This window comes from Anabrus simplex, chromosome 2 (assembly GCF_040414725.1).
Source record: "Anabrus simplex isolate iqAnaSimp1 chromosome 2, ASM4041472v1, whole genome shotgun sequence".
NCBI classification, from domain to species: domain Eukaryota; kingdom Metazoa; phylum Arthropoda; class Insecta; order Orthoptera; family Tettigoniidae; genus Anabrus; species Anabrus simplex.
The window spans coordinates 607,966,271-607,979,671 of NC_090266.1; the positions used below are offsets into that span (position 1 = coordinate 607,966,271).

A 13,401-nucleotide genomic window follows, 5' to 3' on the forward strand; every position below is an offset into this window, starting at 1 on the left:
ATTTTTGTTGTATAAACGTTAATCTGAGATCAATTCGCGCTGAGCTATGATTAACTTTGACTGGAGAAATTTCTCCGAATAAACTCTTTGATCTTAGTTTAAGGAGTTGTTTTCTATTCGAGATACAAGAACAGCTGACTGTGAACATACTATTATAGTACTTTTGTTGTTACGATAAATCATTAAAAAAATACACAAAAGACTAAGCTAATACATTGTCAGCTATAGTTATATTACGCTTCGTATAACTCAGTGAAACATAATTGCTGACGTTCGTGTTTTACAGATGTCTGATTGCTGGGGTATGGAGGGTTATTCAGCTAAGTTGTTAGTTACCCATCAAATAACATTATGGACCGTTCGAGATAGAATAGTGTCAATATCCTCTGAGAAAGTGCTACCGGTATTTCTTTCTTTCTTAATCTGTTTACCCTCCAGGGTTGGTTTTTCCCTCGGATGCAGCGAGGGATTCCACCTCTACCGCCTCAAGGGCAGTGTCCTGGAGTGTGAGACATTTGGTCGGGGAAAACAACTGGGTAGAATGACCAGTAACTCGCTGCGACCTCACCTGCTATGCTGAACAGGGGCCTTGTGTGTGTGTGGGGGGGGGGGGTATGTAAGATTGGAAGGGATAGACAAGTAAGAGGGAAGGAAGCGGCCGTTGCTTTAAGTTAGGTACCATCCCGGCATTTGCCTGGAGGAGAAGTGGGAAACCACGGAAAAACACTTCCAGGATGGCTGAGCTGGGAATCGTACCCACCTCTACTCATTTGAGCTCCCGAGGCTGAGTGGACCCCGTTACAGCCCTCGTACCACTTTTCAAATTTCGTGGCAGTGCCGGGAATCGAACCCGGGCCTCCGGGGGTGAAAGCTAATCATACTAACCACTAACTTTCTTTAGAAACGGAACTACACTGTTTTCTACACCTAGCCTTTAATCTACAAACATTACGAGTTCAGCACTGTGATTATTCCGAAAATAAATCCAAGTGTTTCTCGAGAAAATGTAATGTATCAAATGTGCTTCATTTGCCAACTGGGGACTGCTCTGATCGATTCGCGCTACGTATGAAACATGAGCCTAGCTATTGACAAGCAGAGTAGCTTCTTCTTCTCCTGACGTATTCACTCTGCTGTGCTCATAAAAGCACTATGACCAAATTTATTATTTAAAACCTCTTTAAGTAATATCGCCGTAGCTAACAGGTACCGCAAAGAAAAAACGGACATGCGATGAGTTCTATGTGATATAACCAGCAGTTTAGTTGGACCGGAACGAGCCGGAACGCCGTTCCGGAAAATATTTTTCCACTTTAGAATCACGTAACATTTTTACATTCAGTAAGAAAATCTTATAATCCATGCCACCGCCGTCTCAATCCTATATACTGCCTGCTCTATGCTATACGGTTAAAATGCTTCTCAGCGTGAGCTCTTAGTGTCACAAACCTCCGCTAGGGGCGCCAGCTAACGCACCCCAACTTATCTCCGTACCCACGTTGTTGTGTTCCAGTGCGTTTGCATCGACCTTTTATGTGTGTGTCTCTGGTTGCAACGTTATTAATTTTTGTGTTCCTCTCTGTATATCAAAATACAAAACCAAAATTCTTCAGGTGTGCGGATTCCTGTTATCCCCCAAAGTAAAGAACTTTGGGAAAATTGTCTTAACACTATATCAAGACAAGGATCAACCAAGAGTAATCAATGGATTCTATCCTATTATTCTCGTGTTTGTAGCCTGAATTTTAGAGATGGAGGTAAAAGATAAAACTAAAAGAAAAATATATTTTGAATCCAGAGAGAGTACCTAGTCGATCTTCGAACTATCCCCTTTACCTTCAAACCAGAAAAATAGCTCCACGAAAAACCAGACAGCGACAAGATATTTCTTTGGAAGAAATCTGTGATGAAACAAGCTCTTCCACCGCAGGAAATACACTGGATGACGAGTACGAAATTAATTTGATCAACGATGTATCAACCCAATAAAAGGAGAGTAACGTTGTACGTTATTTTTATTGCTTTTTACAGTTTCAGCGAGTAAGAATGACAGCAGTGATCAGAAAATCAGACATTAGAGGCTCCGATCAAGAATTCAGAGACTGCGATAACAGCTGATACAGTCTAACCTAGTCAGCGTTCGGTGACGGACGTATTGTGTGGAGGTGCCAGGAGAGTCAGCGTGGAATGTGAACGGTGTATGGTAAAGTAATTCGAGTGGGAAGAGGAAGATGATTGGAGTGGATCAATATCGTGCAGCTATTGGGAGATGGCAGAGGAAAGGGGGAAAGAAGATAGCTAGAAATAAAGGAGGTATAATGGAAGCAAGAATGATGGACGAGATGATATTAGCGGTAGCGGTGATATTGGTACTACTAGCTATAGGAGGTGTAGAGGTAAACCCCGGCCCGACTTCTAGTGGCAACATGAACTGGGAAGACGTGGAGGTCATAAAAAAAGTGGTGAAAGAAGTGGTGGAAGAAGTATGCCCGTTTGAGCAGATTAAGAATATGATGAAGGAGCAAATGAAGGAATTTGAGCATATACGACGGTGGATACAGGGAAAAACAGACGAGATAATGAGCAAAGTGGAATCCAACGAGAGAGAGATTATAACACTCAAGACAAGAATAAGGGAAATGGAAGGAGAGGTGGCGAAGCTGCGATCAGAAATTGAAGACTGTAACCGAGAACGGAGGAAGAAACACCTATTTATATATGGAGTACCGGAAGATAAAGCAGAAGATAAAGTACTGACAACCTACAAAGTAGTGGAGATTATCCAGAAAATGATGAGAATTAACTTTAGCGAAGTTGACATTGATGATGTGGAAAGGATAGGCAAAAAAAGGGGTGACAGACCGATAAAACTGAAGCTGTTTTCCACCTTGATGGCGGAAGCAGTGTTAAAAGGTGCAGACAACATACGTAGCACAAAAATTTGGATTAAAGAAGACATTGGCAGAGGAGGGGTAAAGAACATTAACACACTGAAGAAACATTTGGCCAGGGCTAAATTACAAGGGTTGAGAGCCTATATTAAGGGTCAAAAATTAGTTGTGACTAACGGTATATGGGCCAGAGTGTGGACTGCGAAGAAATTACGAGAGATGGAAAATGACAGCAAAGACGAAATGGTAGTGGGGAAAAGTGTGGAAGTAAGACAGGCCAGAGACAGTAAAGTGGGCGAAGGCGGACATGGAGGTAAAGAAAGAACCAAGGACAATAAAGCACCGGATCCAAGCTCGCAGCAAGAAAGAAAGAAAGGGATGGATGCGATAGCTGAAGCATTCGAAGTAGCGAACAGGGAGGTATTAGCAGAGATGAGGAGGGAAATAAGGGAGACCAGGGCAATATTGAAGGAGTCCAGAACGGAGGCCAGTGGGAAAGAAGAAAACAGGGAGCGATTGTGGAAGTAGAAATGCAGGATGTAACAAGAGCACGCAAACGAAGCGAAAATACGACTGGGAGTCAGGAAGAAGAAGCAAGAGGTGCCCTAGTGAAAGGGAGAAGTTTGAGCCTAAGAGAGATATGGGGCAAAAAGAACAGAGAAGACGAAGGCATAGTGACAAGAAGTAAAAAAGGTAATCTGTAGTTGGAAGTAAATTGCTGCGTACTGGAGAATAGTGGAGTGTGTGCATGTTATACATAGCCATGACAAGAGCGGTTAAATGACAAGTGGGTCTGAAGAGGCGTGATACCAGATGGTGAAGTGTGTAGTGAATGAGGAAGAGAGTGTGTGTAACTAGGACAGGTGCTAAGGAGAAAGTGAATATATGGAGATGGTTGGAATATGAGCCGGGGCTCTAGTAGCCTAGTGATATGTGAGTTAATATGGTTTCATCTTAGTTGACGAATTGCTTGGGCTTTAAAGGTAACTAATATAGTGAAATACTAGATGCTGAAGTGCGATTACCAGTAGAGAATCTTAAGGTGTAGTAAATGGCACTCAGGCATTACAGTGGAGGTAACAAGTAGTCAGGTGTGCAACATAAGTAGAATATAAGAAAGGTCAGTGTTCAAGAGAGAATGCGCTGAATGAGATCCCGGCCGGAAGCGATATACTCTGTGGCCTAAGTGCTGATTCAGCCCGACACAGCATTGTACTCTGCCCGGTTATATGTTGCCAGTTTTAGTTTCCCATTACTAGTATTGCCATATTGTCAAATAGATGGAATTACCTTATGGCAGTAGTTATATTAGTTTTCGTTTTATCCCTTTTTATTAATAGCAATATTGAGATCGTTGATATCTGAAAAGACATCAGTGATGCATTGACATTTGATTATTATTATTTTCAATACTATCAGTTTTCGTTTTATCCCTGTTCTTAACAGCAATATTGAGATTTTTTGAGGTTTGGTTTATGTATGAAAAGACAACAGTGACTTATTGACAATTGATTATTATCATTTCCAGTAACTTTTTTTTTGTTCAGCCACCCACCATCACGGCTGTCAGATCGGCCTTCCGATCTGATACTCACACCATCATGACTGTGTCATTACTTTCTGTCAACAATTTTCTCTTGAAGCCCATGTTCATAACACAGTTTGCGTACGGCATAACACACATTTGACACTCTGAGCACACACAAAGAAAAATTACAAATTAATTATTTTACAAATTATACAAACAATTTACTACCTTCCCGCACGAATACAATTTCCATAACAATGTTATCAGAATGTTATCTCGGCACGAATCCACGATTGCATGTTAAACGGCACTCCAAACACGTCCCGAAACTTCACTTATAGTTACGCTTATAATTGCACAACGAACAGGTTATCGGCTCTTGCTACTTATTATTCAAAATTTAGGATAATTTGAGTAGCGAATTCCCTTCTGGGAATAATCCCAGCGGATTAAGTTCTACTTTAGTAATTCACTATTTATTCAGTCAAGAAATTCTCAGGTCCGCGTTCCTCTGACGGCGATCGTACATACACGTCCGACCCCTTCCAAAGTTCCGAGAGAGAATGAGTGTCTTCCTCACAGCTTGGTGTTCCTTCGCACGCGTCTCTCCTGGCGCAGCATCCGGGGAATTCCCTGACCTGTTTCACCATACGCTGCGTCCAGTAGCCACAGGGGGCTGTCACACAGGCTCGATCGAACGACTGCGATCAACCGACTAAGAAAACAAACCTACAGAGGGCAGTGGCACCAGTCACACAGCATCGATCGTCAGCGATCAACTACGAGCGATGAAGATCGACTGGTTTGTGAAAACAAACGTGTCCGTTTTTCAGTCGCAGTCGTTCGATAATGGCGGACGCAACATAGTCATCTGTTGATGAAATCGAAACATTAATTTGCTTGGTGTATGAAAACAAAGTGGTGTATAATCCTAGACTCCCTGGATATAATAATAGGGACGCCGTGAATTTTGTATGGCATTCTATAGCGTCGAGAATTGGGACAAAAACTGGTAAGTAATTATTAGATTTATTACGATTATCTTATGAATAGTGTTATCTTAGATTATTTATTGATAAAATATATTGTACGGAATAGATTGTTAAAAAAGTTACACTACGAGAAGTAGTAATTATCATTTTTGCAACTTAATTGAAGAAATGTTTGGAAAACATAAGCAGTGCTTTCCTAACCTCCATCTCGTACCTACCTAATGAAATGAATACCATTGTTCGCTTTAATGACAAATAAGTGTAGGCGTATGCCATAAGTAGGCCTACTACATGTATATTTCCTTTGTCACAATATTCTGATTCATTGTTTCAGGAAAAAGTTGTGCCAAAACATGGCAAATTCTGAGGGCTGGATATCGAACTTGGAGAGATAACATCCTCCCTCTCCTCCCAGGTTCTGCTGTACAGAAAACATATAATGGGTCTACTTCAATACCCTCAACTTTCTGGAACTCTTCATTGCTGGAAGAAGGTACAATTTTATAATATTTCTTTTTAAATGTAGGCCTACACTACAGACCAGTGTTTAGTTGTGAAAGAGTGAGGGGAAGATTCAGTCTGTAGGCCATAAGTTCCACCCATCTGTTCATTAATTTATCAGATATAACTGAAAGTAATAGAATATAATCTAACCTAACAATCATCTTACTAAAATAATTATTGAAAGTAACAATTTCTTAAGCAGAAGGCTTGTGTCCAGACTAAAATGTAGCTCCAATTTAGAAGAATTGCATTAATATGTTGTTCATTTTTTTCAGTTCTGTAACAAACATATCTATGGAAGTGGCACCTGGTGTATGAGAGCCTTTTCACCAAGCTGAAATAGAGGAGGAGGAAGCAGAAATAATTTGTGTTGGAGGGGTCTAACTCCTGCAGTTCAGAAATTACTGAAGGGACTTCAACTTCCAGTGCAGTGGCTTCTGCTTCTACAAACAGTTCTGCCAGCAGTTAAAAATAAAAGAAACAGAAATGTGAAAGTGACAGTGATGTGTTAAGTAAATATTTAGAAAAGATACTGAAAAGTGAAAAGAAAATGTAATCAATGTTATTTTTAGTGTCATAATGATGACAGGGAAAGAATGAGTGTAGTAGGTCAAAGGGTTTTCAAAGTTAAAATTCAGGAACTGTTGTATACAGTGTTAGACCAAGAAAGAATCTAATAAAATTTATGTTCTTGAGAAATGTTCTATTTTTTAAATTAAATCAGTTTATGTTATACTTATCTATCAATATTTATTGGAATCCTCAGTGAGTAACCTTAACTCCAATTTTTATTAATTATTAGCATTATTACAACATCTTAATTTGTATATTTTATGTGGTAGAACATGTATGGTTTACAAGGAAAGGAGTATTTTGAAACACATGTAGTAGGTCCTTTCTGTGTGTATGTATTAAGCAGTTGCACAGCACAGGTGGTCTGAAACCAGACCGGTGTACTGATAGTTCTGTCCAAGAGCTGACTTCCTTCTTACGGTATACTGTTGATCGCAACTGCAAACTCATTGCACTAGGTTTGTACAGCACAGGTGGTCTGAAACCACACCAGTGTAAAGACATGAGTAGTTTTGTCCAGGAGCTGACTGCCTTCTTACAGAATACTGTTGATTGCAACTGCAAGCTCGCTGCATTGGGTTTACTGCATCTATATTCAATGTTGCTTACTATACTGCCATCCTGGGAGAATACACATCCTAAATACCTATTTGAAATTATCTACCTGTTCCAGTTTTGTGTTCTCAACCTGACATTCAGTTCTCTTTCAGGTGTCTTCCCTACTGCCATCACATTAGTCTTAAAACGACTAATTTTCATGTCATATTCATTGCATCCTTTTTGAAGCTACAAGATATTAGATTGCACAGTTTCAACAGACCAAGTCGTTCGCATAGGACAAAATTCTTACTACAGTTATACCTGACAGAATCCCTCCCTGACACCTTATACCTTTGTAACTTAGGTAGCCTTTATCTCCTCATTCCAAGTACTCTCCTGCCATTGGTACCTGTTTGCACCAGCAATCGCTACTTTTCATGTCTGTTACCATACTTACTGTATAATTTATTAATAACATATAGGCCTACAGAGGGCATCAAGGTAGACTGATTATTTTATTTCTTGTGCTGTAGATCCATATAAACAATGAAAAACAAAGATGAAAAATTCATTTGCAACTATTTTGACAGGTGTTTCTACCAAAGTTTTGTAGATTTTAATCTACAAAATAAAAAACTGTGATATTAAGGGGATATGATGGCAGAACATATTTATAAAAAAATATTCATATGACAGTTACATGCTTGTAATAAAAGGTTGAGTAGATTAATTACCCTGTAAGTCAATCCAAGATCCAAGACCCATACACCGTACTATGTCAAACATTAATTTATATAATCAGTATTTACAAACAGTTTTGACAGGCAATGTAAGATATAGCAAAATTAAATCATTTAACACCTGAGCAACAGGCCTAAATAACATTTTGCTGTAGACGGCAATAGTATTTAGTTGTTAGAAAGGCATACTCTTCACTTCTAAAAATAGAAGGCAAGGTGCTTGTTATTAGCACCTATTATTGATTGCAGTGTTTGGTTTTCATTTTTGGTGAAACTGAAGGCAAAGTTTTCATTTTCCTTCAACTGATTCATGGAAAGTATTTCAGGATAGGCTTGGTAGTGTTCATATCAATAAAGAAGTTACATATGAACAATACACAGAAAGGCAAAATCAATATTGAGGTAAGAAAGAGAGTTCTACCAGACCTTTGCGGAAAATGTTATTACTCTTTACCAAGGAGTTTACCAGTAACTTGGATGGAAGTACAGGATTTATATTAATTGGTTTATTATTGCCAAGTGAGCAATTAGATCAGCTTGCCAGTGAAAAGTTTGGGGAGACAGTACTTTATGCTTAATGATGAGGGTAATAAACAAGACCTTGTGTGTATTGTATTGTATTGTATTGTATTGTATTGTATTGTATTTTATTTCGTCCAACTGATCATACAGTGATATGGGACACGTCAATAATCATATTTACAGTAACAAAGGATAAAACAGTAACATACATGCCATGATAAATAAAGAGAAATATACAATGTGGTAAAGAGGCACAGATTAAAAAAAAATAAAAAAAAAGTGATACATAAGTTAATTTTCAAGAGCTAAGTATTCTTCAATAGAATAAAAACAATGGTTAGAAACAAATTTGAATAATTCTTTCTTAAATTTTGAACATGGTTTTATCTGCTTAATGCAGTCTGGTAATTTATTAAATAAATGTACTCCTGCATAACTCAAACTTGATTCATATAGCTTAGTTTTGTGTGTTTCTATGTGCAGACTGTGTTTATTTCTAGTATTATACCTATGTACATCAGAATTTATGGTGTAGCTGTTTACATTCTCCTTCATATATACAAGTGTATGGAAGATATAAAGGCTAGGCAATGGTAAAATAAAATAAAGTTTAAAGTATTTCTTGCAGCTTGTCCTCCTGCCGACACCGGCCATTCCTCTAATTATTTTCTTTTGTAACTTAAAGATGACTTTGCTATATCGTGAATTCCCCCAGTAAATGATTCCATAGGTTAGTATGGGATGGACATATGCAAAATACATAATTTGGCAAGCCTTTAAATTAAAACTATTTTTCAAAGACATTATCATGAAATAAATTCTACTAAGCTTTTTCCCTATAAACTCTGTATGTTTATCCCAGGTTAATGATTCATCCATCCACAAGCCAAGAAACTTTGTTGATGATGAGTACTCAATTATGGTCTCTCCAAATGATATTGGACTAACTTCCATATTTAAATTAATCTTATGGTGAAATCTAATCACAGAAGTTTTCTGTTTACTTAAAATTAATTTATTATCCTCAAGCCAGCTCAGGATATTACTCACTATATTGCCTGTCTTCAATTCTAACCCTTCAGAACTTTCATCAGCTACAAAGACAGTAATATCATCTGCAAACAAAGTTAATTGCACTCCTTGAATATCATCAACAATTTGGACGATATCATTAATAAATACTAAAAATAATAATGGTCCTAAAACTGACCCCTGTGGAACACCATGATCTATGTTTCTGGCACAGGAATACACATTCTTAATTACATTTTTGCTCAAATCAGTACCGGTATATGATATTTCAACAATCTGCCTTCTATCCCCTAAAAATGATTTGAACCAGTCATAGGCCATTCCCCGAACTCCATACATGTATAACTTTTCTAAAAGCAAGCTGTGGTCAATTATATCAAAAGCTTTTGTTAAGTCCAAGAAAATACCTAAACATGCACCCTTCCCATCTAGTGTGTCATATATCCGTTCAATAAAGTTAATGAATGCTGTGGTAGTTGATCTATTTTTACGAAAGCCATTCTGGCAACCAGCTAATATATTATGCTTCTCTAAGAATGATAACAGTCTATCGTACATAATTCTTTCCAGTATTTTGGAGAATACAGAGGGGAGGCAGACAGGCCTATAGTTACCAGCATCTTCTTCACTACCCTTTTTATGTATCGGAACAACTTTGGTTACCTTGAATTTGTCTGGAAATTTACCAGTGGTTAGTGACAAATTTATCAAGTAACAGAGAGGCTTGATTATGTATTGGTAACAGCATTGAATAAGGTAGTTTGAATAACCATCTAAACCAGAAGACTTCTTTTTACCCATCTGTTTTATTATCTTATCTATCTCTTGCTCAGTCACAGGAGTAAGAAACATGGATGATACATTCCTGTGAACTGTATTCAAGTTTGTTCTTGTCACTGATGTTTGAAAATTTTCCGTTAACCTCAAAACTGCTTCTATAAAATAGTTACTAAATATTTCTGCAACTTCTTCTGGATCACTGATTTCTTTCCCTGCATTTGTAAGAGTAATATTATTTTTTAATGGAACTAGAGTACCTTTCTCCCTTTTTATAATGTTCCACATACATTTAGACCTGTTTTTAGAATTTTTTAGCTCATTCTCATTATGCAATCTTTTGGCAGCCTTCAAAACTTCTTGATATATGTTCTTATACTTCTTATAATAATCCTTCAATTCAGATGAGGTGTTACTCCCTTTCACACATTTGCTTAAAAACCTTAATCGTCTACTTGAATTTCTAATTCCTGTTGTAATCCACCCATTCCTATAATTCTTTACAATTATCCTTTTGACTGGTATTGCCACTTGATAATAATAATCGAACAAACCCAAAAACTCACTGAAGGCCTCATTAGTTGAGTTATTTCTATATACACTCTCCCAAGTTTCCTTGGCCAATAACTGGTTAAAATATGAAATATTTTCCTTGTTGCACATTCTAGTTTCCCTGTAAATTACATTGTTATTTTTTAAATTATGGTTTCCTATTACCCTAAAATTTACATGCACAATTTGAGCAGAATGATCTGAAAAACCTGTATCATAAACTTCTATTTCATAGTTCCACATTTCCTCATTCAATACGACTTGATCTACTGCTGACTTTGTATCCCCAGATATTCTAGTTGGTTGATTTACAACTGCCTTTAGACCGTACAAGGAAAACAACATTTCTAGCCTTTGCTTATCTCGCCCACCATTATTCCCTAAAAAATCTACATTGAAGTCACCCATGATTATTACATTTTTGTTATGATTCTGTAGGTCATCTAAAATAATTTCAATATTATTATAAAAAGTTTCAACATTACTAGAAGGATTTCTATAAATGCATATAACTATTAACTTATAATCCACTAGTTCAACAAAGCTAGCCTCGAAATGCTCCTCTACATTCAGATATTCAAATTTATCCAACTGCTTACATTTGATATTATTATTCACATATATACATGAACCTCCACACTTCATTTTCTTTCTACAAAACTTACTTGCAAGAGCATAACCTTCTAATACAAAATTTGAAATCTCATCCTCCATCAACCAATGTTCAGTTAAGCATAAAACATCATACCCTTGTAGGTTATCTGCCAACAGAACCTCCATACTTAGAATTTTATTTCTTAAAGATTGAACATTCTGGTGGAACAAATTTAGCTCTCCCTTTAGATTATAACTATTGCTACCTTTTACCATAAAAAATCCTGCTCTAGTAATACTGGTCGTTTCCTTGTCCTACTTGACGTTCTTATTTCTGGTTGTTTAGCTTGCCCTCCTTCAGTTCGTCCTGATGGTGCTCCAACATCCAACTTCTCCAGTAACTCCTCTCCTCGTTCATCCAACTGACTGCTACTGATGATCTCAATGGTTTCCTCACAAGTTTTCCCTGAGTACTCAGTGCTTTCTGGTATTGCTGTCTCATGTAATTTACATGTAGTTGTGACAACTATCAGTCTATTACACTGCCAACTTACTTATTAGAACAATATTCCAGAAGCTTTTCCTCTAGTTATTAAGCTAGTGTACAGAGCACTAGCCTCACCTGAACTCCTCAAGAAATGTACACATATGTGAATACACAGAACCCTAAAGAGAATTTACTTTGAAAGAGATGTCCATAGACAACCTTTCTTCACAGCCATTTGGTAACATTAGCTGCTTTTGAAGCTGCTGTAGTCTTCAATGATATAAATTAAGACAGGATTGTCATTCTTGTAAAGTTTGGATATGGACCTGGATTCTTTGCACAAAACACAGTAGGCCTACAGAAATTCAGCAACATGCTTGTCATGAAAGCAATATGATACTATTCTAAACATGGCACAATAATAAAGAAGAGGAGAGGCAACAAGAGATTTGCAGAGGATCATGAGGGAGAGAAACTGTGTAAGGAACTCCATTGCTTTTCTCATTTCACAATATTCAGAGCATATATGCATTTTTATTTAAAAATTATTTACATGATTGTAACAAAACTTGACACACTATTTCTACATTAGGTAATGTAAATTTTGACTGGAAGCATTTCTTGATATGTCTATTATTTTGGTAGGTGGGATCTCACCAAGAGGTATGAAAAAGAAAATGCTGTTAATCTCCATCTAATCAACACCTCAAAATATCATTTTAAAAGACAGTAATTATGACCCAAGATCCAGCATCATTAAAACAAATAAGCATAAATGGTATTAGTCTTATATTTGAAGTACAATGAGCCACTGTTGTGAGGCTTTTGTTGGAATTTTACCTGTAGGCCTAAATAAATATATTTCCACTGTTGATTGTAGCACCTTCAAATTATGAATTAAAATTGATGTAGGCCTTACATAACAGCTTTCAGTCCTTTTTATCAATACTTTATTAAAATCCTGTAGAATGCAAAGAAATGTACCTGCCGCTAATCTTTTATTTGATATATTTTGCCACGGACATACAGTAGTTGTTTCGGAGATGAACATCACTTCTAACTTTAAACCTAAAAAATTCGTTGTGAATATTGAATTTAACGACAGTATCGGCCTTTCCTCAGAACTTATACTTTTCCTGTAATTTGTTTGCCTGATGTTTATTAGTGACTTCATTTTTTCCTCTAATTCCTTATACCGTAATTATTGATGGGCATTCGGTACTAGTTCCTGAATTTTTCTTCGTCATTCCACAACGAAGGCACACTTTGGTGGAATTCTCCATGGCTCTTTACCTTGTCCACTGCGATCGTCTGGTTCTTTCCTTTCTCCTAATATATTCATAGGTTAGAATCATATTTCCACCCGAATTATCGCTTTCACAACACATTCTTTTTCTCTCGTGAATATGAATACGTCTGTAGCCTGTACGGTACTGGGCGGGTGTATCAGCTGTTTACATGCAGTCGATCCCTCTCGATCGATGAGCAGTGTGACAAGGTAAATGACTTTAGTCGTTAGTACTCGATGCCAGTTGGTCGCTCTTGATCGTTCGATGCCCTGTGTGACAGCGGGCACACACACTGACTGACAGAGCAAATGCAACACCAAGAAGGAGTGGTTCGAAAGGGATGAAAGTTGGGGAAAAAACAGAGACGGCACGGATGAATA

At 37.4% G+C, this 13,401-nt stretch overlaps 1 long non-coding RNA gene across 1 annotated transcript; it reads left to right on the plus strand.

Moving 5' to 3' along the window:
• The first annotated feature begins 5,185 nt into the window (after positions 1-5,185).
• On the plus strand, positions 5,186-6,456 carry LOC137498372 (uncharacterized). Its single transcript, XR_011017763.1, has 3 exons — positions 5,186-5,431; positions 5,746-5,904; positions 6,191-6,456. It is a non-coding gene; the product is annotated as an uncharacterized lncRNA (long non-coding RNA).
• The last annotated feature ends 6,945 nt before the right edge of the window (positions 6,457-13,401 follow it).